Below are 25,201 nucleotides of genomic sequence, written 5' to 3'. Positions count from 1 at the left end.
TCCCACTCCCCAAAACAATTATCCAAAGAATTGACACTATTTGTAAGAACTTCCTCTGGTCTAGCAGGTCTGTGGGTAGAAAGGCCTTGGTGTCTTGGGATAAAGTGTGTCTCCCTTCTAGTGCAGGGGGTCTGAACCTGACTTATTTGAGAGATTGGAATAAAGCCACTATTATGAAGCTTTTGTGGAACCTCCATATGAAGTCGGACAAGCTGTGGATTAGGTGGATTGGAGCTTATTATCTGAAAGGGAGAAGCATAATGCAGTGGGATCTTAAGCCTACTAGTTCGTGGATACTAAAAAACATAGCCAAAGCACGAGAGTTTACTATGCAGAGTGATTATTGGAAAGCCAGTATTCAGCAAAGCAGATTCAATACTAATGCTATGTATAAGGATTTGAGAGGAAGGCATGAAAACCAGTCCTGGAGAAAGCTTCTAATCCAAAACTATGCTAGGCCTAGGGCATGTTTTACACTATGGCTTGCTATCCTAAACCGGCTCCCATCCAAAGATAAATTGCTGAAGATTAACATCCATACTGATGGAAAATGTTGTTTTTGTGGGCATTATGAAAGTATTGAACATTTGTTTTTTCTGTGCAGCTTTACTAGTAACATCTGGAACCGTATCATGGGCTGGATTGGCTATCCTCGAAGATGTAAGGGATGGGAGGAGGAGAAGCAATGGTTAGGCATGGAAGCTGCAAAGAAGGGTTGGCGTCGATGCCTTCTTAAACTAGCCATTGCTGAAGTTGTCTATCAAATTTGGCAGTTGAGAAATGATAGAATTTTTAATAACAGGGAAGTGGATGATGATATATTGCATAGGATCAGGCAGACCATTGTTATTAGAGCCTGTGCTAAGAGAGTTTTGAAAACTCACATGACTTTGGAGAACATGGTTATTAGCTGAGTAGGTTTTGTTGATGTTTGTGACTTAGATTATTTGTCTATCTTGTAGTGATTGTTGTTTCTAGCTGCCTGGATCGATTTGTGATCGGCATGTTTTTAAGTGTTTTGGTAATAAAATTTTCACATTTTACTCCAAAAAAAAAAATTGCAATCAATCAATGATTTTAATATTATAAATTTATATTAAATGTGTTATAATAATATTCATAATTATAGTTATTTTTTCTCGTATATAAAATTAATTTAATCAATATATTTATTGTATATAAATATTTTTTGTCATTAATTATAAAAATATTTCAATCATCAGTAAATTTGTTATAGGGTTTTTCTAACCTATGCAACATTGCATAGGATAAGGGACAATTAATACATTGTTTCCTTCCATATAAATTATCATATCAATTATTTTTGTTTTGAAACATAATCTTTTATATTTTCTCTCTCCCACTTAATTAATAGATCAACATAAATAATAACTAATATGGTAATTTATATTTAAAAAATGGTGTATTAATTGTTCCTTATCCTATGCAATGTTGCATAGGTTAGAAAAACCCTTTATTTTTAAATTAATTATAATTATAAATAACTTTAAAAATATATTGGGACAAATGAGTTTGTGGATTAAGTGTTAGTCTATAACAATTCATATGACCAAACATCTAACGACAAACACAAAAAACATTAATCATCAAATAAAAATGGATAAATAAATATATTTCGCATGATAAAATAATAGAAAAAAACTCAATCATTATGGTTTCTTTGTTACAAAAGATTTTGCTACTCCTTGTTATCTGATTTTCAAGGGTTTGAGTAAATGATTTCTATAATGCATTCATAAATATTTTCTACAAAAAATCTTCAGCACTATTAAGATAATCAAATATTTCAGACTTCACTTCTTCCACTTCTTTATTTCACTTCTTCCACTTCTTCTTCCAGCAATGGTAGTTGATGGCATTGCCCTTAAATAAAAAAGAAACATGAGTTAGGAAACATCGTATATCACGCAAATAACATATCAATCATTAATATAGAAAATATCCATGATTAATATAGAAAATATTACAGAGATGGAATTCATAAAACAAAATAACAAAAAAAATAGAAAATATTACAGAGATGGAATGAAAACACCTCACAAATGGTGAAACGAAAATGAAAAGAAAAAAATTCGCCTTATAAGCATTATTATGAGATGCAGCCTGCAAGTTACAACACAACAGAGTAAAAAAGAAAAAAAAAAAGAAAAAAAGCTGTGGTGTCGAAGGAACCAAAACAGATCCGGAAACACACTGGAGCAATACCAACATTTCTGACACCACGCATAACCTCCACACCACGGCGCTTCAAACCGTGATAACCCATGTAGACCACCACCATCATCAGCGGCTACAACCGCAATCCACCCATAACTGACGTCTTCCACCATCACATACATACAACCCAACGCAAATCTTCAATCAGGATCCCTCTGACTCACACATGATCATCCAATTTCACAGCACACTGAATTCAACGTGGAAAGAAGAAGAATGAAAGTGGTTGATAAATATGCAAAGCAGTATATGAGATCATTAGTGTTGTAAGCAGTTTGGAATGTGAATGGCCAGAGAAAGTAAATAATTTGTAACTGCGAGATCATGAGAGGTTGGAGGTTTAAAGTTCAATCCTTACAACTGCTGCAACATACAATGGAAAGGGAATGATGTGGAATTTTGTGAGAAGAGAGGCTGATGTGGCATAGCTAAGAGATGAGGAAATGGTATACTCTTCTTATATGATAGATATTGACCAAACCTTTACAATTATTTAAATATCATCCTCTTAACATTTTTTTTTTGCAAAATCGTTAATAATTTGTTCATAATGAAGGTTCTTCAAAAAATTATTTTCAATTGAAATCAATGCAAGACTATTTAATCTATCTTGTGACATAGTAGATCTCAAATAAGATTTTAATAATTTTAATTTAGAAAAACTTCTTTCTGCAGATGCAACACTAATAAGAATAGTCAACATTACTCTATAATTTATGCATGCATTAGGAAAACAATTAAAAATATTTAAAGAACTCAATATCATAAAACTTGATTTTGATTCAACTGTTAAAACTTTTCTAATAACTTTTAATTCTTCAAACAAAATTTCACCATCAAGATCAAGAGTATCGTTGTGTTTTAAACATGTTTCAAGATGCTTACAACATGTTTTCAAGTCCCTATCAGATAATGACCTAAGTCTTTCAATACTAAACAAGAATCCAAAAATATTTTCATATGTACTATACTGTTCAAATCTTCTATCAAGTGAGCCAATTGTTTGATCTACAATATATAAGAAATAATGATTTCGAAAAAACTCTTCAGCATACTCAAGATTCAGTTGTGTGGGTTGAGATGAATTTTCATCATAGTGTTGTTTTCTACTAATTTGATGTTTTTGAATTAACACATTCAATCTCCATTTCATTCCTAATCTTTTCAGCACTTGCCTTAGCATTTACAAATCCAAATTCTCTATATTTTTTCAAATACTTGATCAAACCTTTTACTAGTTTTATAGCCACATCAATACACTTTTTTTTTTTGTTTGCAAACTTTAACGATTCAAACCAAATAATCATAGCTATTCAAAATTCAAAATTTTCAATTCCATGAGTTGATAAAGATTCAGCTTCACTCTTAATTTTGGGATCATTATCTTGTTCGGTTAGTTGAAGTAGTGCTTCACTCTTAATTTTGGGATCAATAATATAAAATATTTTCCACGTCATTGTTTTAATTTTAGTGTCTCAATTAAACTCTTTATGGATATATTAATTGATTTTATTTTAGGGAAATTAATTGATTTTATTCTACTATATATTTTATTTATGAGAAATTATATTCTTTTATTAATTTTGACTTAGTAGCAGTGTTTTAAAAACTGGACCGGTCGAACCGGGAACCGGACAGGTAACCGGTCTGGTTCAATAGTTGGATCCGAAATGTCATTGAACCGGTGTAAACCGGTCAAAACCAATGTAAACCGTAAAAATAAGTAAAACCGGCGATTTTTTTGAATCAGCGATTTAATTGCTTTTAATTTATTTTAAAAAATTAAAACGACGTCATTTTGATTATTTTAATAAAAATATTAAAATAAAATAAAAATAAAAAATAAAAAATATTGCAGATACGTTTGATTTTGTTAATGATAATTTTGATATTAAGGAAGAAAATCCCAACCTTAAAACAATTTTTTTCTTTCTTAAAATAAAGATTTATGTGCTTGACTATTATGATATGGTGGAGAATAGATCAAAGCATCAACAATTATTTGTTCACAGAACCATAATCAAGTTCTAATTATAGAGAGAATCTTAAAATTGGATACTTGTTTGTTCCATTTCATGATATTTAGATAGTACTTACTCTATAGAGGAGCAATAAACAATTACAGGGATAGATCTCATTCCTATTTTACAAAACATAATAGTGTTACCCTATTAATCAAAATTTATTTTTATTTAATCATCTCGTAGAACTTGTGCCGTGCTCCTTTTTTTAATTTATTTCAGTTGTAACACACACCACACACAAAAATTAGTTGTTGTCAATATATATATATATATATATATATATATATATATATATATATATATATATATATATATATATATATACGACTCAAGTGAGAACACTTGGTTATTATGAGAAATGAGAACAACAATAAAGTCAACAAAATCAAAATTTAATGGTCGTGATTCATTGTTCTCATTTATCATAATAACCAAGTGTTCTCACTTGAGTCGTCCCCTATATATATATATATATATATATATATATATATATATATATAAGGATTCAAGAGCATCAAAAATATTGTCTAACAGGGTCCACCCTGGGCCAGAACAACCAGGCTCATCGCCCATGGTCTTCAAAATTAGGACACATTTTTTATGGACCTCCAACTTTCTTGGATACCCGCGGTAAAATTTCTAAAATATTCCTATATTACGGAAGTGCATCTCCGAAAATACTTTTTTTTTTAAAATAGATGATTTCGGAGATAAATTTTCGAAAACACTTTTTTTTCTAAAAAATAAGGTGTTTTCGAAAATGTATCTCCGAAATAACCCTTTTGAATATTTCGAAAATACAATTCCAAAATATATCACAACGTCCATTTTTCTGAAAGCACAATAGAGAAGAAGACGAACCAAATTTAAACAGAAGATGCAATGGAGTGATTAAAGTCCCCATCATAGCATAAGGCTTTGGTTTTTGTAATGATTCATATGCTTCCATTTTTAAAAAACTAATATTTCCTAATGTTTCATATGCTTCCATTTTTGAAAAGAATGGAATTCTATTTGATGATGAGTGTGAAAGTGCATTGATGAGTGTGGAAGAGAGAAGATAATAGAAAAATGATCAATGCAACCATCATAATAAAAGAGAGAAGATAACAGAAAAACAAAAAATGGGTTTTTGTTTCGGAGAAGTTTGGAGGATTTTTGTTTTCGGAAATGTATTTCCGAAAACATTAAAAATTGGATTATTTCGGAGATGAATATCTGAAAATCACAAAAAATGAATTATTTCGGAGATGCATCTCCGAATTCTAAAAAATAGAGAAAAAAATAACTTCGGAGATGCATCTCCGAAGCAGAAGGGTCTATAAAAAAATTATCAAAATTAGGGGCTCATAAGTTTCTGGTTTGGGCTTTAGAAATTACTAATTAAGTTGTTATATACACTCTGAGTTAAATTTGATTCCAGCATTCAAGGTGTAGCGCAGTGGTTTTAATCCTCTGCTATCAACTTCAGGACGTAGGGATATGCATATTTTTATACTGTCAATCAATCACAACCATGTAACCAATTAAAACACAATCTTAATTTAAAAAATCTAATATGACTTGACAAGTGTAAGGAATATGATTGGATGTATATGTCAAGTTAATTTACAGTGTACTACCTTTAAACTCTTAAACTTTTATGATAAAATATAACACAGTTTTATATGTATTCAATTTATTATTATTTTTTATATGGAAAGACATATAGTTGGGTTATTTTATAATCATATAAAAGTTATAATAATATTAGTATTGTTTTAATTAAATTATTATATAAAAAACGTAAACCGTAAGATATATAGTTGTGTTATTTGTATTATACAAAAGACAACAACACAAGCCAAAACGCACACAACTAAAATTAGATAAATAGAAAGGAGGAAGAAAACGTAAACAGTAGGTAAATCATGGTGGCTATGGAATTGGTCAAACGGTCAATACCGTCGAAGTTGTGGGAGCAGACGGTAGTGCCTCCGAGGGCGTCAGGTTCAGCAGAAAGAGCTTTGGAGATGAACCATCGGTTGAAAACTTTGAGGGTGTGAAAGCAGCCGTTGGTGGGGCTCCGGTGGAGGCTACTTTAGAAGGAATACGGGTTTGGCGGTGATTCAGGATAGTGAAAGGGGCAGGCCGGTGAAAAGGGTTAACTGGTGATAGGGAAGTACTCTCCATAGAGGAGGGGAGGAGACAACCTTGAAGGTGGAGGAAAAAAACCACAATGAAGGTGGGGAGCAGCCGCCAAACCCTAGAGGGTTGGGGGAGAGAAAGCGTACAAGAGTGTTAAAGAGAAGACTACTATGGAATAAGAAGAAAAAAAGTTTTATGGAATAATACAATGATAAGTGAAGAGATATATGCTAAGTGTTTCATGGTATAAATACCTTTACAAGGTGTTTTCGTGTACGCAATCTCTCTAATCTCCAATTTCACTACGATTATCATGAACCCTAACTGACTTGGGCGTTTGAGTGATAACCATGCAGGATCCCTTTGGAAACACTGGTTAAAGATCAACTCCTCTGATTCCTATAACATCACAATTGAAACCCTCGAATCGAGACGTTACTTCCTTTAATCGCTTCACCGTAACTTCCTGAATCTCTTATATTTCTGGTTCCACCACAAAACAGTTTTGTCGTCTATAGAAATTGACTTTTGATACCTATGATTTTCGCGAGGTCGAGCTCGATTCTTATATGTGCAAACGAATTTCTTTCTTCTTCAACCTTTATTTTGATTTTAGATCTTAATAATGAGATATTTGTAATTGATTGAGGGAGACATTATCTTTAAACTAATCGTTCTTAAAGATTTTCATGTTTTTGCAAGATTGAGATTGTTGTCATTTGTGATGACAAATTCTAGTGAAAAAGGAGGTTTTTCTCTCCAAGTTTTCCCGGTAGTGATTGTCTAGAAAACTACAGACAAGGCAGATTTCTTTTAAAATCTTCAAACAATTCATCGTTCAAAGAATTGGTAGGATCAAGGGATGATTGCTACACACAAAGGCTTGGAGCAGATTGGTGATATTGGAAGATTCAGAATTGTTAATCGAGTGAAGATTACGTAGATGAATTTGGCCTATACAAGTCAAGATCCAGATAGAAGATTTATTTTCTATAGCATTATTCTAGACTAGTGATTGTATGAACTCTTACAGTATTTGTCAAAATAAAAAAGAATATTGAAGGTTCCAATGGAAACCATTTAAAAGTGCACATAGGCAAACCCATGACGAACACTAAAGCATTATAAATCCCGGTGTTTTCACTCTCTCTTTTACTCTCGCATTTAATTTCCATAGGATATTGCATCTTAGGTTTTCATTTCTTAGAGTAAATTATCGTTTATTCAATTGGTAGCAATTTATTACATAAGGTTAGATTTTGTTAGAATCGAAACCTAATTAAGCCTTAGTGGTGATTAAAATATGAGAAAATTATTGAGTCTAAAATTTGTTAAAATTGAATCATTGTAAACACACCTCGTGAAGTATACAACTAAATCAATTGAATACTTTGTGTATCATCTTTAGAAGATCTTTAATATTTGCGAAGTGATTAAGTGTTAACGTAAACAAGTTTTAATAAAAGTAAAATTCTCATATTTTCCCTCTAAATCTTCTGTGCGCAAACTCTGAAAAACCTCTAATAATTTATTTTTGGAAAATTGGCTGATTTTTTTTAACTGTATTCACCATCGGTTGACAACTTTGAGGGTGTGAAAGCAGTCGTTGGTGGGGCTATGGTGGTGGTCGCTTTAGAAGGAATAGGGGTTTGGCGGGGATTCGGGGTAGTGAAAGGGGGAAGCCGATGAAAAGGGTTAACTGGTGATAGGGAGTAGTACTCTCCATAGAGGAGGGGAGGAGACGATCATGAAGGTGGAGGAAAAAAACCACAATAAAGGTGGGGAGCAGCCGCCAAACCCTAGAAGGTTGGGGGAGAGAAAGCGTACCAGAGCGTTGAACCCAATCTCTCAAATCTCCAATTTCACTACGATTATCATGAACCCTAACCGGACATAAGCCGAATACAAACTATGAAGGATGGGGGTCGTGCAATCATCTACTTCTAAAGTCGAAGGATTATTGGGGCCCTCGATAACAAAAAAGCAACGGCAGTATTAATATCATTTCTATTTGTCATTTTCTTTCTTCGCATTTCTGTACACTCGCCAATTCAAGGCAATATCAATAAAATTTCCTTTTTTGCATATTACGCTTCATTTCTAATTTCAGTACCATTTGCAAAGGATAATTTATTTTTATAAACTTTAACATGGATTTAACATGAGAAACTTGCAAACTTGCAACACAAAAGCAAAAAGACAAAATCTCCGTAAGGCTACACACACCTTGCACTGGTGTTACCCCAGGTTGATCCTTTCACAAAAAAAAGGGGTCGGCAAGTCATTCGAATACGAACTGAGCCGGAGTTCACAAACAATTCAAAAGAGGTTAAACCAAGGCAATGGGTGATAAGGAGATGAGTGATAAGGAGATAAGGTGTCAGGGTTATCATACATACATCATTGCATACATTCATCAGTATACATACAACATATACATGTGTAAGCATTCACACATACGCATTATACAAGCAATAGGGGCATGTGCACAACGCATAAGCATGATACATACGCATTTACAAAACAAAATTCTACATAGGTAAATTTCGCGATAACACTCGCGGATAACCCTATTGGTGGTACAGGTAAATTCTGCGATAACACTCGCAGATAACCCTGGTGACATAGGTAAATTTCGCGATAACACTCGCGAATAACCCTATTGGTGGTACAGGTAAATTCTGCGATAACACTCGCAGATAACCCTGGTAACATAGGTAAATTTCGCGATAACACTCGCGGATAACCCTATTGGTGGTACAGGTAAATTCTGCGATAACACTCGCAGATAACCCTGGTGACATAGGTAAATTTCGCGATAACACTCGCGAATAACCCTATTGGTGGTACAGGTAAATTCTGCGATAACACTCGCAGATAACCCTGGTAACATAGGTAAATTTCGCGATAACACTCGCGAATAACCCTATTGGTGGTACAGGTAAATTCTGCGATAACACTCGCAGATAACCCTGGTGACATAGGTAAAATTTCGCGACAACGCTCGCGAATAACCCTATTGGTGGTACAGGTAAATTCTGCGATAACACTCGCAGATAACCCTGGTGACACAGGTAAATTCTGCGATGATATTCGCAGATAACCCTGTCAGTGCAGGTGAACTTGCTAGAATTATAGCAAGCAATCCTATTGGGGTCCACAAACTACGGAAACTTACTAGAACTATAGTAAGTGGGGGTTCACAAACTGCGGAGGCTTGCTGACCATGGCAAGCCAATTACACAACCAACAAAAAGTCCTCGCTATGTAAGACTCAGGCCTTAGCAGGACATTTCACTTCACTCATACTCAAACTCAAGGCAAATTTAGGGGTCTTCCAGTATTTAATAACTCTTCGATCTGAACGACGCGAGGTCCATACACTCTTGTCATTCGATCCAAGGTAATTAAATAGGGGCAGCTGTCATACCCCAAAATTTACCTCCCACACTTCTCTCATAACAAGGTTTAAAAGCAAACTCCAAAACCTTGCTCACTCAAATGATCAAGATAATTCACAGTCAACTGATTCAAACTGGAGGGTTGATTACAATCAAAGCATGATTCAAACCATGATCATCAGGCAAACATCAAGTGTAGGATGCATAATCATCATTTGATCAAGAATTGATCATGATTCCATTAATAGAAACTCAGAGATGAACAAATACAAAAAGGTTCAAATTAGGGTTTCTTCAGGAAAAGGTCAATCCAACTTTGACTGGGCATAACTTTCACATGGAACATCAAAAATGCCCCACTCAAAGCCTATTTTGAAGGAAATTGGATTCTCTACAACTTTGTCTCTCACAAGCTAGGGCTAGAAATGCTTCATTTGAGAGATACAGTGCAAACGATTACAGGTCACTTTCAGGCATCCTTCAAAAGCAGTTTTTTGTTAAAGAGGATATGGTCAAGATAAAAGCTCCAAATGAAAAATATATTCCAAAGTGGCTTATAGAGGACCTCTTGAGGTTTCCAAAAAGTTTTAGGAATCCCTCATAACTTAAAATTTGAGTGAGATATGCTTGGTCAAAGTTGGGAAATTTTTAGAGGACCAAATGTGAAATAAAGGAGGTCCAAATTGAATTTCTTGCAAGTGGGCCTATATTTTATGACTCAAACCTGATCCATAAGTTATCCAAACCATGTGCCACGAATTTCACCTTTTTATTTATTTTTATATGATTTTTATTTCATTTAATAATGATTTAAAATAATATAATTAATGGAAAATCAAGTATTATGTGGGAAAGATTCATATTGACTAAATCCAATCACAATTATGTCAAAATTGTAAGATATTTTCGTGCATAATTGATTAGGAAAGAATTGGTATAATGTTTGACAAAATTAGAAAGCTTCCAATCAAGTTTTAAAATCAATTTTTCAAACATGGCAAGATTGGATTCAAGGATTCTTTGGGCCCTTTTCTAAACCTAATGCGTTCTCCTATAAGTACTGAACCTAAAGCATGGGATTAGGGGACACAAAATTCAGAGAGAGGCAGACTTGCAAGAATCAAAAATTCAGTGAGAAACTCAAACTCGGTTTTAGAGAATTGGAGGCTTTCAACAAGATCTAAAGGTTTCAAAAGTTTCCTCAGGAGATTTGGAACGTGTCTGGATCGCTACTCTACATCAACACCCCCAGAATTGTCTCCAATTGTTCAAGGTAGGTCGCTCTGAACTTTCTATCGATTAGCATCATTCTTGCATTTATCTGTTGAATTATTGTCGTATTATGCTTTGTATGATTGTCATGGTTGTTTCTGGGTTGATTACATGAAGTTTGTGTGCCTCAAACGTGATACGCCATAAGAGGCCGAACGAAGCTTTCTAGGTTTTTTTTGGGGGTTTCGTGTAGAGGTTAAATTAGGGCAAGATAATAACGTGTACAGGTTCGTATGAGGTAGACGAGGAATTTGAGGGGGTCGCGCCATATTTGTATGCTTGTATGCCTTAATCGTTATTTTCCTGGTCTCGATTGCTACGAAGGAAATCGTAGCTAAAACGTAGCTATATCTGCAGATTTTTTGTGTCTTCTTGGGGAAGACGATGGTGTGTCATCGTCTGGTTGGCTGTTTTAAAATTGCGCGCGCGTTTCTTAGTTACGTTTAATCATTTTACATATTGTTGTGAAAGCGTTTGTTAAACGCGTACTAGCCCCCAGTTGAGTGGTAAAGGTGGATTATGTTTATCCCCAGGGGCAAGGGTTCGATACCCAGCTCCCACATTATTTTTTCTGAATTTCTAAGTTCTTGATTGCATGCGCCCATGTCTATAGACCTCACCATGTACCCTCATAATCTGACCTTTGACTCTTCTCCCAACCAGATCTGACGCCTCTAATCAAATCCCCATACTATACACCCTATTAACAACCATATAAAACCAAAACCTTAATAAAACTAAAATAAATTTTAATTATTTGTTTTATTTTAATTAAAATACTTATTTTTAATATATATATTAATTATGTTATAATTATTTCTTTAATAAAATAAATACATAATGATTATATTGGAAATTTTCAATTTGTTATTCGTGCCGATCAAATCGATTGATCGCTATGGTTAACAATGATTTTGATTAAAATACTATTTAATTAAAATAAAATTCAAACTATATTCGATTAAATGGTTGCAATTATCTTATTGATTGTGATGATTAATCTTGCCTCGTTATATAATTAATTTGTTATTATTTGTAATCGTATTAATCGGCTATGAGGGGTAACGATACAAAATAAAATTTATAAAATAAGTAATAAAACACATTAATTCATTATTAGTGATAATCGAATCAATCGATTTGAATTGGTAATGGTGCCAAACTCCAAATCTTTTAACTATGGTGATCAAACCTATTGATCATTGCGGTTAATTGTGCCAAATCAGGGTTGTACGCCCAAACCCTAAAATAATTCTAAAGTCCATCCAAAATTACAAATTATCAAACTACGATAGGCCATTCAAAAAGCCTCTAAAAAACCATATCAAATCAAATTCAAACTCTAAATGGCGTACAACCCTTCCCGAACTACGTAGACTCTGATCCTCCCTAAGGAGGTACGTAGGCACTTGGCAACAAGGCGAGTCCCCCTCTTCAAAATCTCAATCATGTCATTAAAATTCTGTTTGCCACATTTCTTTACAAACCCTGCCATGCAACCCTAATCTTTGAACATTAGCCTTTAGGAAAGGGCTGAGGGTGCCTAACACCTTCCCTCAGCCTGATTATAATAACTTACCCTCAATCTCTTATATGTGTAGGGTTTCCTATTCGCCCTTCAGAATAGGTGGCGACTCGAAAGCTGAAATTTTTAGGCAGGTTGCTACAGCTGGCGACTCCACTGGGGACACTTTTAGTGAATTATTATGCTCCTAAGGCTTGAGTGGGTTTAGGTTTATGGCTCGTGGTTTATGGTTTAGGGTTTGTGGCGCGTCTTAGGGTTTGGCAAACATGCCATTTTTTAGGGTTTGGGGGAGGTTCATCTTTTAATGAATATTAATGTATTTTTTTTATTATTTATTTTGTTTTGTTTTTTGGGTTATTACCATTTTACCCCCCTGCCATATAGGTCATTTCTGGTTTACCCCCCTGTAAAATTTTTTTTTTGAAAAACAACCTTGCCAGTTCAAAATACTAACTTTTTAGCCCCTAAAGTCAAAATCCGCAGGAAAATCTGCAGGTTTCCTGCGGATTTTCTTTCGGATTTTCCTGCGGATTTTGACTTTAGGGGCTAAAAAGTTAGTATTTTGAAATGGCAAGGTTGTTTTTCAAAAAAAAAAATTTACAGGGGGTAAACCAGAAATGACCTATATGGCAGGGGGGTAAAATGGTATTAACCCTTGTTTTTTTTTGTTTATTTGTCTGCCTTGAAATATTTAATTATTATATGCATCGCTGTCTTTATGTTGTGTTAAACCCTAAGCGTGGGAGTTAACTTTGAGATCAATAGGGGAGTACGAATCTCCTACGAATCTCACTGATAACTCCACTCGGAGTGGGTTGAGTGTTCGGAAAGGTCCAAAATGAGGCTTGACTTTGTTGAGGGCTGGACTGGATACTTGGCCGATCTCTCCGAGAACCTACCCCAAAAATTCGAACCTCATGGATAAAATGAGTCGTTTTAAAATCCGAAGAGACAAAGAGTCTCGGAGGCTACGAATGACCCCATGAGACCTTCTAGAACCCCCCATAAAAGGTTGGCTCCCTAGAGCCCCCTACGTCGAACCTATGAACCTGGGTTTCTTGAAATATTATGTTATATATGTTTTATATATTTTTGTTGCTATGTTTTTTTCCTTTTTGTGTGTTTGCATGCATCATCTCTCATTTGCATCCTCATCATGTTTTATCCACAAAAAAATAGTAAATAAAAAAAATATGTAATATAAATGTAAAAATATATTCTATTTGGTGAATGTGTAGGAAGGATGAGTACCAAGAAGACCATTGTTCACTTTTCTGTTTCCACTCCGGATATCAAGAAGCTGAAAATAATCAAGGAAAAATTACCATCAAGTGCTTTGGATAGGTTTGTAATCCGCTATGGGAACATTTTGGACTTGCTAAGGGTGAGAGTACAAGAAGAAGCAATTACTGCTTTGGTTCAATTTTATGACCCTCCGCTTAGGTGCTTCACTTTTCAAGACTTTCAGTTGGCTCCAACTTTGGAAGAGATAGATGCTACTTTGGGGTTCTCAAAAATTAAAAAAGAGTTCTATACTGGTGTGGGTAAAGAAGTTGACTTTTCAGATTTGGCAAAAGCTTTGGGGTTATCTGCTACGAAATTGAAGACTAATTACAAAACTGATGGGGATGTGCATGGGATCAAAAGATCTTACTTAGAAAATCAAGCTTTAATGTATGCTCAAAAGAAACAATGGGACATTTGTGGACATTTGCTAGCTCTTTTGATTTTTGGAGTTGTTTTATTGCCAAAAAATGTTGATTATGTTGATCCCGCCGCTATTCATGCTTTCTCCTCCTTTAAGGTTTATGGAAAAGATCCTACGCCAACTATCCTCGCTAATATTTACTATGCTATTCATATGAAGTACGAAAAGAAGAAAGGAATGCTATTTTGTTGTGTCCACTGGCTATATTCTTGGTTGACTTCTCATCTCTACAAATCTAGTTGCTTTATCAAAGAGCTTACTAGGAACAAGTGGTCTCAAAAGCTAAGGGCTCTTAAAGCAGATTCTATCCTATGGTATGCAAAGAAATTAAAATCTGATAGGATCATTTACAAATGTGGAGATTTCGACAATGTGCCATTAATGGGGACTCTTGGTTGTATTAATTATAACTCCGTTTTAGCATTGCGTCAATTAGGACATTCTATGGATAGTGAACCCTCCGAACGACAAATAGAAGAATTGATCTTGCATGATAATGGGAAAGGTGCACCAAGAACATTGAAAAGAGTAATTCAAGCTTGGAGTCAGGTTCAAAGAAAATATTTTGGGCCAAAGAATGCAATTGCAAAAGCACCTTACACCACATGGGTTCAAGAAAGAGTTGGGAAGATTTTGCTACCTTTTGTTGTGGATCCCGCATACAAGAACATTGAAAAGAGTAATTCAAGCTTGGAGTCAGGTTCAAAGAAAATATTTTGGGCCAAAGAATGCAATTGCAAAAGCACCTTACACCACATGGGTTCAAGAAAGAGTTGGGAAGATTTTGCTACCTTTTGTTGTGGATCCCGCATACAAGCCTGATTCTCCTGATCCTGTTCCTCTATCCATCGAAGAGATAGAAGGAATCAAGGCTGCCCTAGAGGCATCCCAAAAGGAAAAAGAGAAACTAGAACTTGATTTGCATCAACTTACCAACGAAAAGAGTCAACTACGCTTTGACCTCAAAGAGAAAAATCAAGAACTTCAAGCAATGAAGGAGGAGAATGATAGGCAAAGGGGTAAGAGGAAACGTGCAACCGAAGGAGTTCTAAGTGCTAATTTTAATCTGGAAGCACATAATGAGAGGTTGGAACAAGCGGATAGGGAAATTGCAAGGTGGAGAAGGCATTACGAAAAGGCTTCCCATGACAAAGCAGAATCTGAGAAAAATCTGGAAGCTGTAATCTTTGAATTAACTGATAGGACTAAAGATCAAGAGGATGAAATAAGGAACCTCAAATATGATCTTCAAGAAGCCCTCAATGCTGGACAACAAGAGCACGCAAGAAGATTAACCACGGAAGAAGAACTTTTACAGCGCACTGGTGAGTACGAAAGAGCATTTCAAGCTATGGTATCACTTCGGGAAGTGTTCATGAGAGAAAAAGAGATACACGAGGCAGCCTTGAACGAAAGAGACTATTGGAAAAGACTCTACACAATTGTTTCTACGGCAAGTGAGCATGTGAGCATGGTTCCTAAGATGCTTGAAGACTATGAGAAATGTCGCGATGATTATGATAAGCTAGTCTTCTTGTGTAATGATTTAATTCAAGATATTCCAAAGAGTTTGGCAAAAGCAGAATCATCTCCTATCATCCTTCCCGAAGTAGTCAAAGAGTTCATGAAGCTTTGTAGAGATATGGTGGACAAGTTCCAAGAAGACATCCAAAGGCGTTCTTAGCTTTATGTTGTTTCCTTGTTGTTTTTATTTCAAGTACTTTTAATTTAATTTATTTTGAGTATTTTAATTTCAGTTTCCCTTTCCTTTTTGTAAACCAACAATGAAGTGGTACTTCCTTTCAATTAATAAAGTGTGTTTATTTTTTGCATTTACTTATTGTTCCTACAATATTCACCAAATAAATATATGCGAAAAAAAGAAGAAAAAGAATAAAAAAAGAATGTATATTTACTATAATAATGTGGATAAGACATGAACATAGCATAAGCATAGCATGCATATCATGCACATCATATTTATTTCAAAAAAAAAAAAACATAAGAAAAACTATCTTCATCTCCAGTCACACCATTGCAACTCAACCGCTGATTCAGACAAGATCTCAAAAGAAAAAGGCAATGGAACAATTGGAACAGAACCAAGCCGCCCTTCGTGAGGAAATGACCCAGTTGAAAGGTACTGTTGAAGACCTCAAGGGAGGAATGACCCAAATGCTGAGCTTCATGAAAGACCTCAAAGATAAGCAAGACAAGGCTAAGGAGGTTCAGGATCAGTACGAGGAGATACCTCAGGATGGCAACCCATTGTTAGGGTATGTACGAGGCCATGACCCTCACAAAACAAATGCTCACGCATCTAAAAAGGTCACTACGACCCATGAAGAGGGAGAGGCTTCTCGAGAAGGGTTTATTCCTACTGCTCAGAAAGAAGGGACGTCTCGCACAATTCGCATCCCTATCAACAATCCGCTTAGGGATGAGGACTACTTGGATCTACAGTATGGGGACACTAATGACATAGATCAAGTCCCTCAACCAAAGCTGACCTCTGCTGATTCTGGGGAGAATTCTAAGGAGAGTGGACAAATCAAGGCACTGGAAGAGAGACTGAAGGCTGTGGAAGGGTATGACGCTTTTGACGTGGATACTTTTGAAATGAGCTTAGTCCCAGATCTGACAATTCCACACAAATTCAAAGTTCCGAATTTTGAGAAATATAAGGGACTCACCTGCCCGAGGAATCACTTGCGCATGTATGTGCGAAAAATGGCCGCTTATGCTCATGATCAAAAACTGATGATTCATTTCTTCCAAGATAGTTTGAGTGGAGCATCGGTCGACTGGTACATGCAGTTAGAAAAGTCTCATATCCGAAGCTGGACCGACCTTGCTAACACATTCCTGAAGCAATATAAGTACAATTTGGACATGGCGCCCAATCGGATGCAACTCCAAAATTTGTCACAAAAGAAAGAGGAATCATTCAAAGAGTATGCACAGAGGTGGAGGGAAATGGCTTCCCGAGTTCAACCTCCCCTGTTGGAAAAAGAGCTGGTGGATATGTTTATGGCTACACTACAAGGGCCATATTACGATAAGATGGTTGGAAGCGTGTCATCAGGATTTTCAGACTTGGTAGTCATCGGTGAAAGGATTGAGAACGGAATCAAGAATGGGAAGATACAAGGGGCATCGTCTGGATCCTATCAGGCGAAGAGGCCTACCCCCAACTTCACAAAGAAGAAGGAAGGAGAGACTAATGTTGTAGGGCATCAGGAAAACAGACCTCCCACGTCATATCCACCACAACAAAACCGGTTTCAGGGAGGACAAAGGAGATTCGATCCGCTACCTACTTCCAAGAAAGAAATTCTGAAATATTTAATAAATGAATCCTTGGTAGAAGTTAGGCCACTGCCACCTCTTCCTCCAGGCAAGGTTACACCCAACTACAAGCCGAATGAAAGGTGTGAATTTCACGCCAATTCTCCCGGACACACCTTGGAGAAATGTTGGGCCTTCAGGCACATCGTTCAAGATTTGATTGAATCAGGGGCAATCGCCTTTGACAAACCCAATGTGAAGACGAACCCGATGCCGCACCATGATGGCGCAGTCAATGCAATAGAAATTGTCAATGAGCAAAAGTTGGTTCAACAACGGAACTCCCCCATAGATGCCCATAAGAGGTATCTTCTTATAAAGGGTTTTGTCCTAGAACACAACGAGGCTTTCAAAGACACTTTGCAGAGACTCACGGATCAAGGATTGATCCGGCTGGAGGAACATCCTGAAGAGGAGTATGTGGCAATGGTGGAGAGAAACGAACCTTTAATAATACCCGCACAAGGGGCAAGAAAGCCATTAATCATCCCGTGCTCAAGGTCACCAGTGATGATACCTACTCAAGAGCGCACCAAGATCATCCCAATCAGAGGACCATACCCTCTAGATAAGATGAAAGCAGTACCATGGGAATATGAGGCCGATACTAATACTGCAGTATCAAGCATCGTTGGACCTGGAGGCATGACCCGTAGTGGGCGCATATTCAAAATTGCGCAAGCACAGCCAACATCTAGTGGAAACTTGACACAATCTGGAGAACAAGCGGTTGTAAGACCAAGTGATGGAATTGAACCTAAGGACAAAGAGGCTTCTAATAAGGACGCCGAAGAGTTTCTCGCTCTGATTAAGAAGAGTGATTATAGAGTGGTGGATCATTTGCAACAAACACCATCTAAGATATCGCTCTTATCACTATTGATACACTCTGAGAAACATCGAGATGCTCTGATGAAGATCCTAAACGCTGCCCATGTAACTAAGGACATCACAGTCAATCAATTTGACGGAATGGTGGCCAATCTAACTGCTGGGGCATGCCTAGGTTTCAGTGATAATGAGCTACCCCTACAAGGAAAGTCACACAACAAAGCCTTGCATATCTCCATGCAATGTGGGAAGGCTCATCTAGCTAGAGTTTTGATCGACACAGGGTCATCTTTAAATGTGATGCCAAAAGCAACACTTGATAAGATAGCCTTAGAAGGACTGGTAGTCAGACCAAGTCGCCTGGTGGTAAAAGCTTTCGATGGATCACAAAGTCCGGTGTTGGGAGAAGTGGATCTGCCCGTTGTAATCGGTCCTCATACCTTCTGCATCAATTTCCAAGTGATGGAAATTGAGCCAGCTTATACCTGCCTACTAGGACGCCCTTGGATCCACGCAGCTGGGGCAGTCACCTCCACCCTCCATCAGAAATTAAAGTTTGTGAATGGGAACTCCATAGTGACTATCAATGGAGAAGAGGATATATTTGTCAGCAATCTAAACTCATACAGATATATTGAGGCTGGAGACGAAGCATTGGGTACCGCATTTCAAGCTCTAGAAATTGCAACCGCTATCACACTACCAGTGGAGAAGATAAGAAGGGCGGTGACATCATGGAAGGATCTACAAGACACAGATGCTAAAGGATGGGGCAAGCTGCCAGAGGTTCTGGAGAAGAAAGATCGCCTGGGGTTAGGGTATCAACCCACCAAGTTCAAAAGCATCAAAAAGGAGGAACAACAATTTCCCCCAATAATGCAAACTTTTGTGACCGGTGGGTATGAACATGTAGCTATGGTGTCCAACAAGGATTCTCGAGAAGGGACGTCCAATTTCATTCGAGAAATCAGGCCAGGAGAACAGCTTCAGAATTGGACAAGCCTGGAGATACCGGAGATAGTTTTCATTTCAAAGTAATTTGCTTTTGTGTGTTTTATTTCCTTTTTTTAATAAATAAAAACAATAACGCTCATGCCTCGCCCGAAGCATAGAGCTAGTTTGTAAGGGCCCCATTTACTTTCAAGTTCGAAGTTTATTAATAAAATTGTCTTTGCATTTTGGTATTGAAAACATTGTCTTTTCTCGCATTTATTCCTTTTTCATTTCTGAAAATGACAAATAAATTTCTTGCACAAACAAAGCACGTTCACATCTGCATACTAAAAGAAAACAAAACATAAAACATGTGCAGATCACCTTCTGACACCACCGATAATAATACTGCTGAGACTCTATACAAACTCGAGGTTCTCGCTAATCAGGCTGAAGAAGGGGATGAGGAAGACGATGAACTTCCGGAAGAGTTGTCAAGGTTAATGGATAAGGAATCCAAGAGCATGCTCCCTCCACAAGAGGCCATTGAAATCATAAACTTGGGAACGGATGAAGAACCCAAGAACATTAAGATTAGGGCAACGCTAGGTAAGGACGTAAAAGCAACGCTAATCAAGCTCCTCCACGAGTATGCAGAGTGTCATACCCTAATTTTGACCCCCCTGAGATGACATTATCTTCAGGATTTTCATCAAGTCAAAGTAAGTACCCATGGCAGTCTGGCATTCAATCGAGGGTGTTCAAAGACAAGAAAACTCAGGCAAAGGATCAATCAATAGAGGGATTAGTCTCTAATACAATCATAAGATTCAAAAGCCTCATTATTTCACCTATGATTGATTAGACAACCAGTCATCTAAGTACAGAATTACTCAGATCCACAGACTAGGGTTTTGAGCCTTATCAAGGACTAAAATCAGGGATCACCTTTGGGAAACCATAAAAAGCCCCAGGGAACCATTCAAAGACATCAATCATCTTCAAATAACTCATATGACAAGATCCACTGGACATTACCCCTCAAATCAAAGTCTACAGTCATCATTGTCCTCTGGTCGACAATTAGGGTTTTTGACCTAATCCACCAAGATAGTTGACTTTTAATCAGGGCATGGATCCAAAACTCAAGACATGATTCAAGAATATCTACTACCTCAATATAATCCATTTACATCATTCATTTGAGAAGAAGATCTTGATTCTACACAAAAAGTCCAAAATCTCACCTTACTAGGAAAAAGTCAACTGTATGGGATCACCATTGACTTTTGAGATTTTTGGTCAAACCATGACTTTTAAGGATCAATATCATCAATATATGGATAATGAAGTCATTTGACCAAAGAAATTCAAAGAAATTCATCAAGGAGCAAAAAGTCGGGAATTAGGGTTTTTTAAGGCATGGTGAGAACTCAAAATTTCACCTACACAACTCAAAAAACTTCCAACATGAAAGTTGTAGATCTTGCAAAATAAAACAACATCTTACAAAGGAACTTTTTTCAAAAGATCAATCATTTAAGAGTTTTGGAAATTTTGGAGTTTTAGGTCATAAACACTTAGAAATTTTTCTAAGTGTTTTAACCTAGTTTTCTTCCAACTTTGGCCTCATTTTTCACAAATTTGCCAAAGGATTTTGAAGAAACTCCAAACTAATGATTTGAAGTAGATGTTTAGGGCTTTCCAAATTGTGTTCAACCTTCTCCAAATTCATTTTGAGCTAAGAGTTATGCTTGTTCAAAGTTGGCCTCATGAAGTAAAATTATAGGTCATGCATCATTTTTGAACTTTGAAATTTTGTGCACATGACCTCAATTATGGATGCTACACGACCCATAACACATCTGAAAACATGCCATGCATTTATTTTCACCATGCCATAAGAATTGAAGAAGATTCTAAAAACAAGAACATGTGATTATGTAATGATTACATTTGTGAATTTATGGCAAATTGATGAATCACCCAAGGAATCTTCTCACCAACCAATTAGAGCTCATTTCTGGCTCAGAATTGTCCCCTAAGATCAAGCAAAATCGAGGGCTGGGGGATTGATCAAATGGAATCAAAATTCTCATCATTGCATAAGAGATATTTGCAAACTTCCTTCATGCTTAAGAAACCAAACTTCTTTCATTAAGCAAGCTCACTACAGTCAATTGATCTGCATTCATTTGCCTATAAATAGGAGAGCATACCTCAGTAATCAAACACACCAAAGCAACTTAAATTCTTGCTTTCTCTCTTCTCTCTATTGCTCATATATTGTTCAATAGATCTCTTGGCAAGAAGAAATTCTCAAGCCAAGAGAATCTCTATTGGAAGTGAGTATTCTAGTTACAAAGTAAGGAAGAAGGAAAAGGTAGTTCTTCATACCTTTCTTGAAGATCTTCATCTTCAAGCTTCCAACAACTTGAAGTTCCATCTTCAAGGCGCTCCCATAAGTCCAAAGAGGTGTTGTGGCATCACCTTCATCAAAAGCCTACAACAATTTCAAAGAAAGAGAGGTTGTTAGTAACAACAATTCAAAGTTGTTCTACAACAATCAACAACAATTTGAGGGTGTTCTTCAACAACACCACCCGAATTTCCAGAAAAAAGAAAGGAGGTTCAAAGCCATACCTCCAGTTGCAGCCCCGTGTTTACGAATTGTTCGCGCATCATCTTCATCAACCTGAAGCAGCAAGAATTCGGTTCAGCACCACAACAACATTTCCAAAGCAGTAGCAGCAGAAGCTCGGTTCAGAATAACAACAATTAACAACAATTTCGCAGCAGCAGAAGGAATTAGGAACATACCTCAACAATAACCGGTGAAAATCTCCTCGCCGTAGGTAAGTCAATTCCACTTTTACTCTCAAAATATTATTGCTGCTATGAATATGGTTCCTGTTAGAACAAATTTTCCAGAAACATGAGAAATAGCATGAGTTGTTGTTGCTATACTGTTAAACAAAATTGAAAACGAAATTAAAAACATATACCTAGAATTTTGCTTCTGATTTCTCTCCCATGGCCGCCGTAAAACTTCCCCTGAGAAGTTGTTGTTGTCATTTGTTCTACGCGAGTTGAGTGAGAAACCGAGAGAGGTTTTTTACTGTTGACTTTGTCTCACCGAGAGAGGGGCTGGTCGCTGCTGTTGTTGTTTCGTGGAAGAGAGAGCACCGCGAGAGAGACTGTGAGCCACCGAGAGAAACGAGAGAGAGTGCTTCGTCGTTGTTGTTGCTCCGTGAGACGAGTTGCCATTATTGTTCATAACTTTGAGCGAAGTCGAGAGAGAAGAGAGAATTTGTTTCTTACTGATTTTTTTCTTTTTTTTCTTTGCGTGAGATTGAGAGAGGAACAGAAATGAGGCGCTGCCTCTGTAGGTTTAGGGTTCTCAAACTCAACCCAGCTTGTGGTAAGAAGCATGGGTGGATCCGGGTCACCCTGACCCGACCTGGTCCGGCCCAGCATATTTTCTTTTTTATTTTGCATTCAGCTTTAGTCAATTTGGGCCTGCACACTCCCCATCCGAATTACACCCCCCTCAGGCCTAAGTTCTTTTTATTAACTATTTCTTCTTTTATTTTCTTTGAGAAAAGTTTTGCATAAAAAAGAATTAGTATTTTTATTATAATATAGATTTTAGTTTAATTTTCTAATTCTTATTAAAATACCAAAAAATATATTAGATACATATTTATGTTTATGTTTCTAATTATTTTCTTCTCTCATAAAAATCACAAAAAATATCTTTCCTTAGATTAATTTCATTTAAATTTGATATTTTCATATTATTTTGTGTAGTTAATCATTTAGATTTTTATTTGAATATTGTTGCACATATCACGTGAATTTTCTCACTTCATCCAAGACTTAGAGATTATTTCTCTGTTGTCTTTTGGATTTGTCTGTTTGTTTGGTCTTCCATTTGCTGTAGAATTCCTTAAACAATTACTGGAAGATCATAGAATGATGTGAGCTGTGAGCTTATCCGACGTTCTTTTTTTTTGCTGGTGGATGCTCAATAACTGTTGAGATCCTAATTTATTCCAAGCATATCACTTGAGGATCAAGGTAACACCTCAAACTCAGAAATCCAATTTCTCATTCTTCGAGGTAAGCCTAAAACTCATAAAACTGTTTTCACAACAGTAATCAATCAACTGTTTTCATAAACAGTAAATCATTTTCAAGTGGGCCTCTAATAGAGTGTAAGTCCCAAAAACCTTCTCTTCTTAGCTTGTTTTCAAAACTGTATTTTCAAAATCTTCTTTCTGTTTTCAAAACATTCTTCTGGTATTTGAAGGGCATTATTCCCGGTGAAACTCTTCAGATACCTATGTGACCTTTGTCCATCTTCACTTCTTCTGTTTTCAAAAACCCTTAACTGTTTATCCTATATATTCATCTGTTATCCATCAATTACTGGTAAGGCTCTGTACATACTTCTCCAAAGGCCTCCACTCCATCCAGGTTAGGCTTTACAAGCTTTCAATTTACAGTCTTTATTTAAATTACTGTCAAATATAAACTGTGCATATATTAGTTTAGAACTACGTTTGAGTATAAACCCTAGGACAGTTAAACTATATATATATTATAGGAATATGGCCTAGGATTGAGAATGTCTTCCCGGTGAAGGCTCTTTCCTAATTAGAGATCTGTAGTTCAAACCCCCAAGATGAATTATTCCCGGTGAAACATCTTGGCAAAAACCTTAGAATCCAAAAATATAGGACACATCCACCCAAAGAGGAATTATTCCCGGTGAAACCTCTTACCCATTTGCTTAGAGCCAAAATAAGTTCAAACTACATAGCTTTCTCTTGTGCTATAACAAGGACCCTCGATTAGCCTCCTCTTGGGCTTTGTACAAGGACCCACAGGCTTCTTAAAAGCATTTCCAGCTTCCTCTTGAGCTTGTATACAAGGACCCATCAGGTTTCTTATAAACATAGGAACAGGTCTTTAGTCACCTTTTAGCCTACCCTGGTGAGTTTCTTCCAATTTAAACCAGACTTTAAAAAAGCTAAGTTTGTCTCAATTTTGCATTGAGTACGCCTTTTGGAATGAGAGACATGGACAGTCTATGTCACCCTTATCTTCATCAATCTTCCTTAGCAGAGTCTAGGATCTATGTTTATTTTCTCCTCAGCATGTGTCAGCCTTCATCTTGGGCTTTAAACAAGAAGTCTCCACTAGATAATCTTTCTGCCAATCATTTCAATAAAATTCCCTGGAAAGGGTTAGCTTCCACACATTCCTTCATGTCAATAAAATTCCCTGGAAAGGGTTAGCTTCCACACTTTCTTTCATTTTCAATAAATTCCCTGGAAAGGGTTAGCCTCCAAAGTCAAATTAAAATCAATCCTCCATTTCAATAAAATCCCTGGAAAGGGTTAGCTTCCACACATTCCTTCATGTTAATCCCTGGAAAGGGTTAGCCTCCAAAGTCAAATTAAAATCAATCCTCCATTTCAATAAAATCCCTGGAAAGGGTTAGCTTCCACACATTCTTTCATTTTTAATAAAAATCCCTGGAAAGGGTTAGCCTCCAAAGTCAATTAATAAAAATGTTAAAAACCAAAGATTCATTTCTCCTAGGAGATAATTTCCCCAAAAGAGTCAAAACCCCAGGAAAGGGTCAGCCTCCAAAAACATGATAAAATCAGTCTTTTAATAGACAAATTCACCAGCTGAGTCAAAATCCCTGGAAAGGGTTAGCTTCCAAAGAAAAACAGTCTTTCAATAAATAAAATCTCCTCAGTAGAGTCAAAACCAACAAAAA

General features: G+C 36.4%; 1 long non-coding RNA gene across 1 annotated transcript; it reads right to left on the bottom strand.

Moving 5' to 3' along the window:
- Positions 1 to 21,758: 21,758 nt before the first annotated feature.
- Positions 21,759 to 22,318, bottom strand: LOC131600558 (uncharacterized). The gene is made up of 3 exons (XR_009283187.1): positions 22,228 to 22,318; positions 22,051 to 22,102; positions 21,759 to 21,910 (listed from the first exon to the last, which is right to left on the bottom strand). It is a non-coding gene; the product is annotated as an uncharacterized LOC131600558 (long non-coding RNA).
- Positions 22,319 to 25,201: the final 2,883 nt, after the last annotated feature.

The sequence above is a fragment of the Vicia villosa genome, linkage group LG4, assembly GCF_029867415.1.
Source record: "Vicia villosa cultivar HV-30 ecotype Madison, WI linkage group LG4, Vvil1.0, whole genome shotgun sequence".
Lineage (NCBI taxonomy): Eukaryota > Viridiplantae > Streptophyta > Magnoliopsida > Fabales > Fabaceae > Vicia > Vicia villosa.
This window is presented reverse-complemented; position numbering and strand designations above follow the sequence as displayed.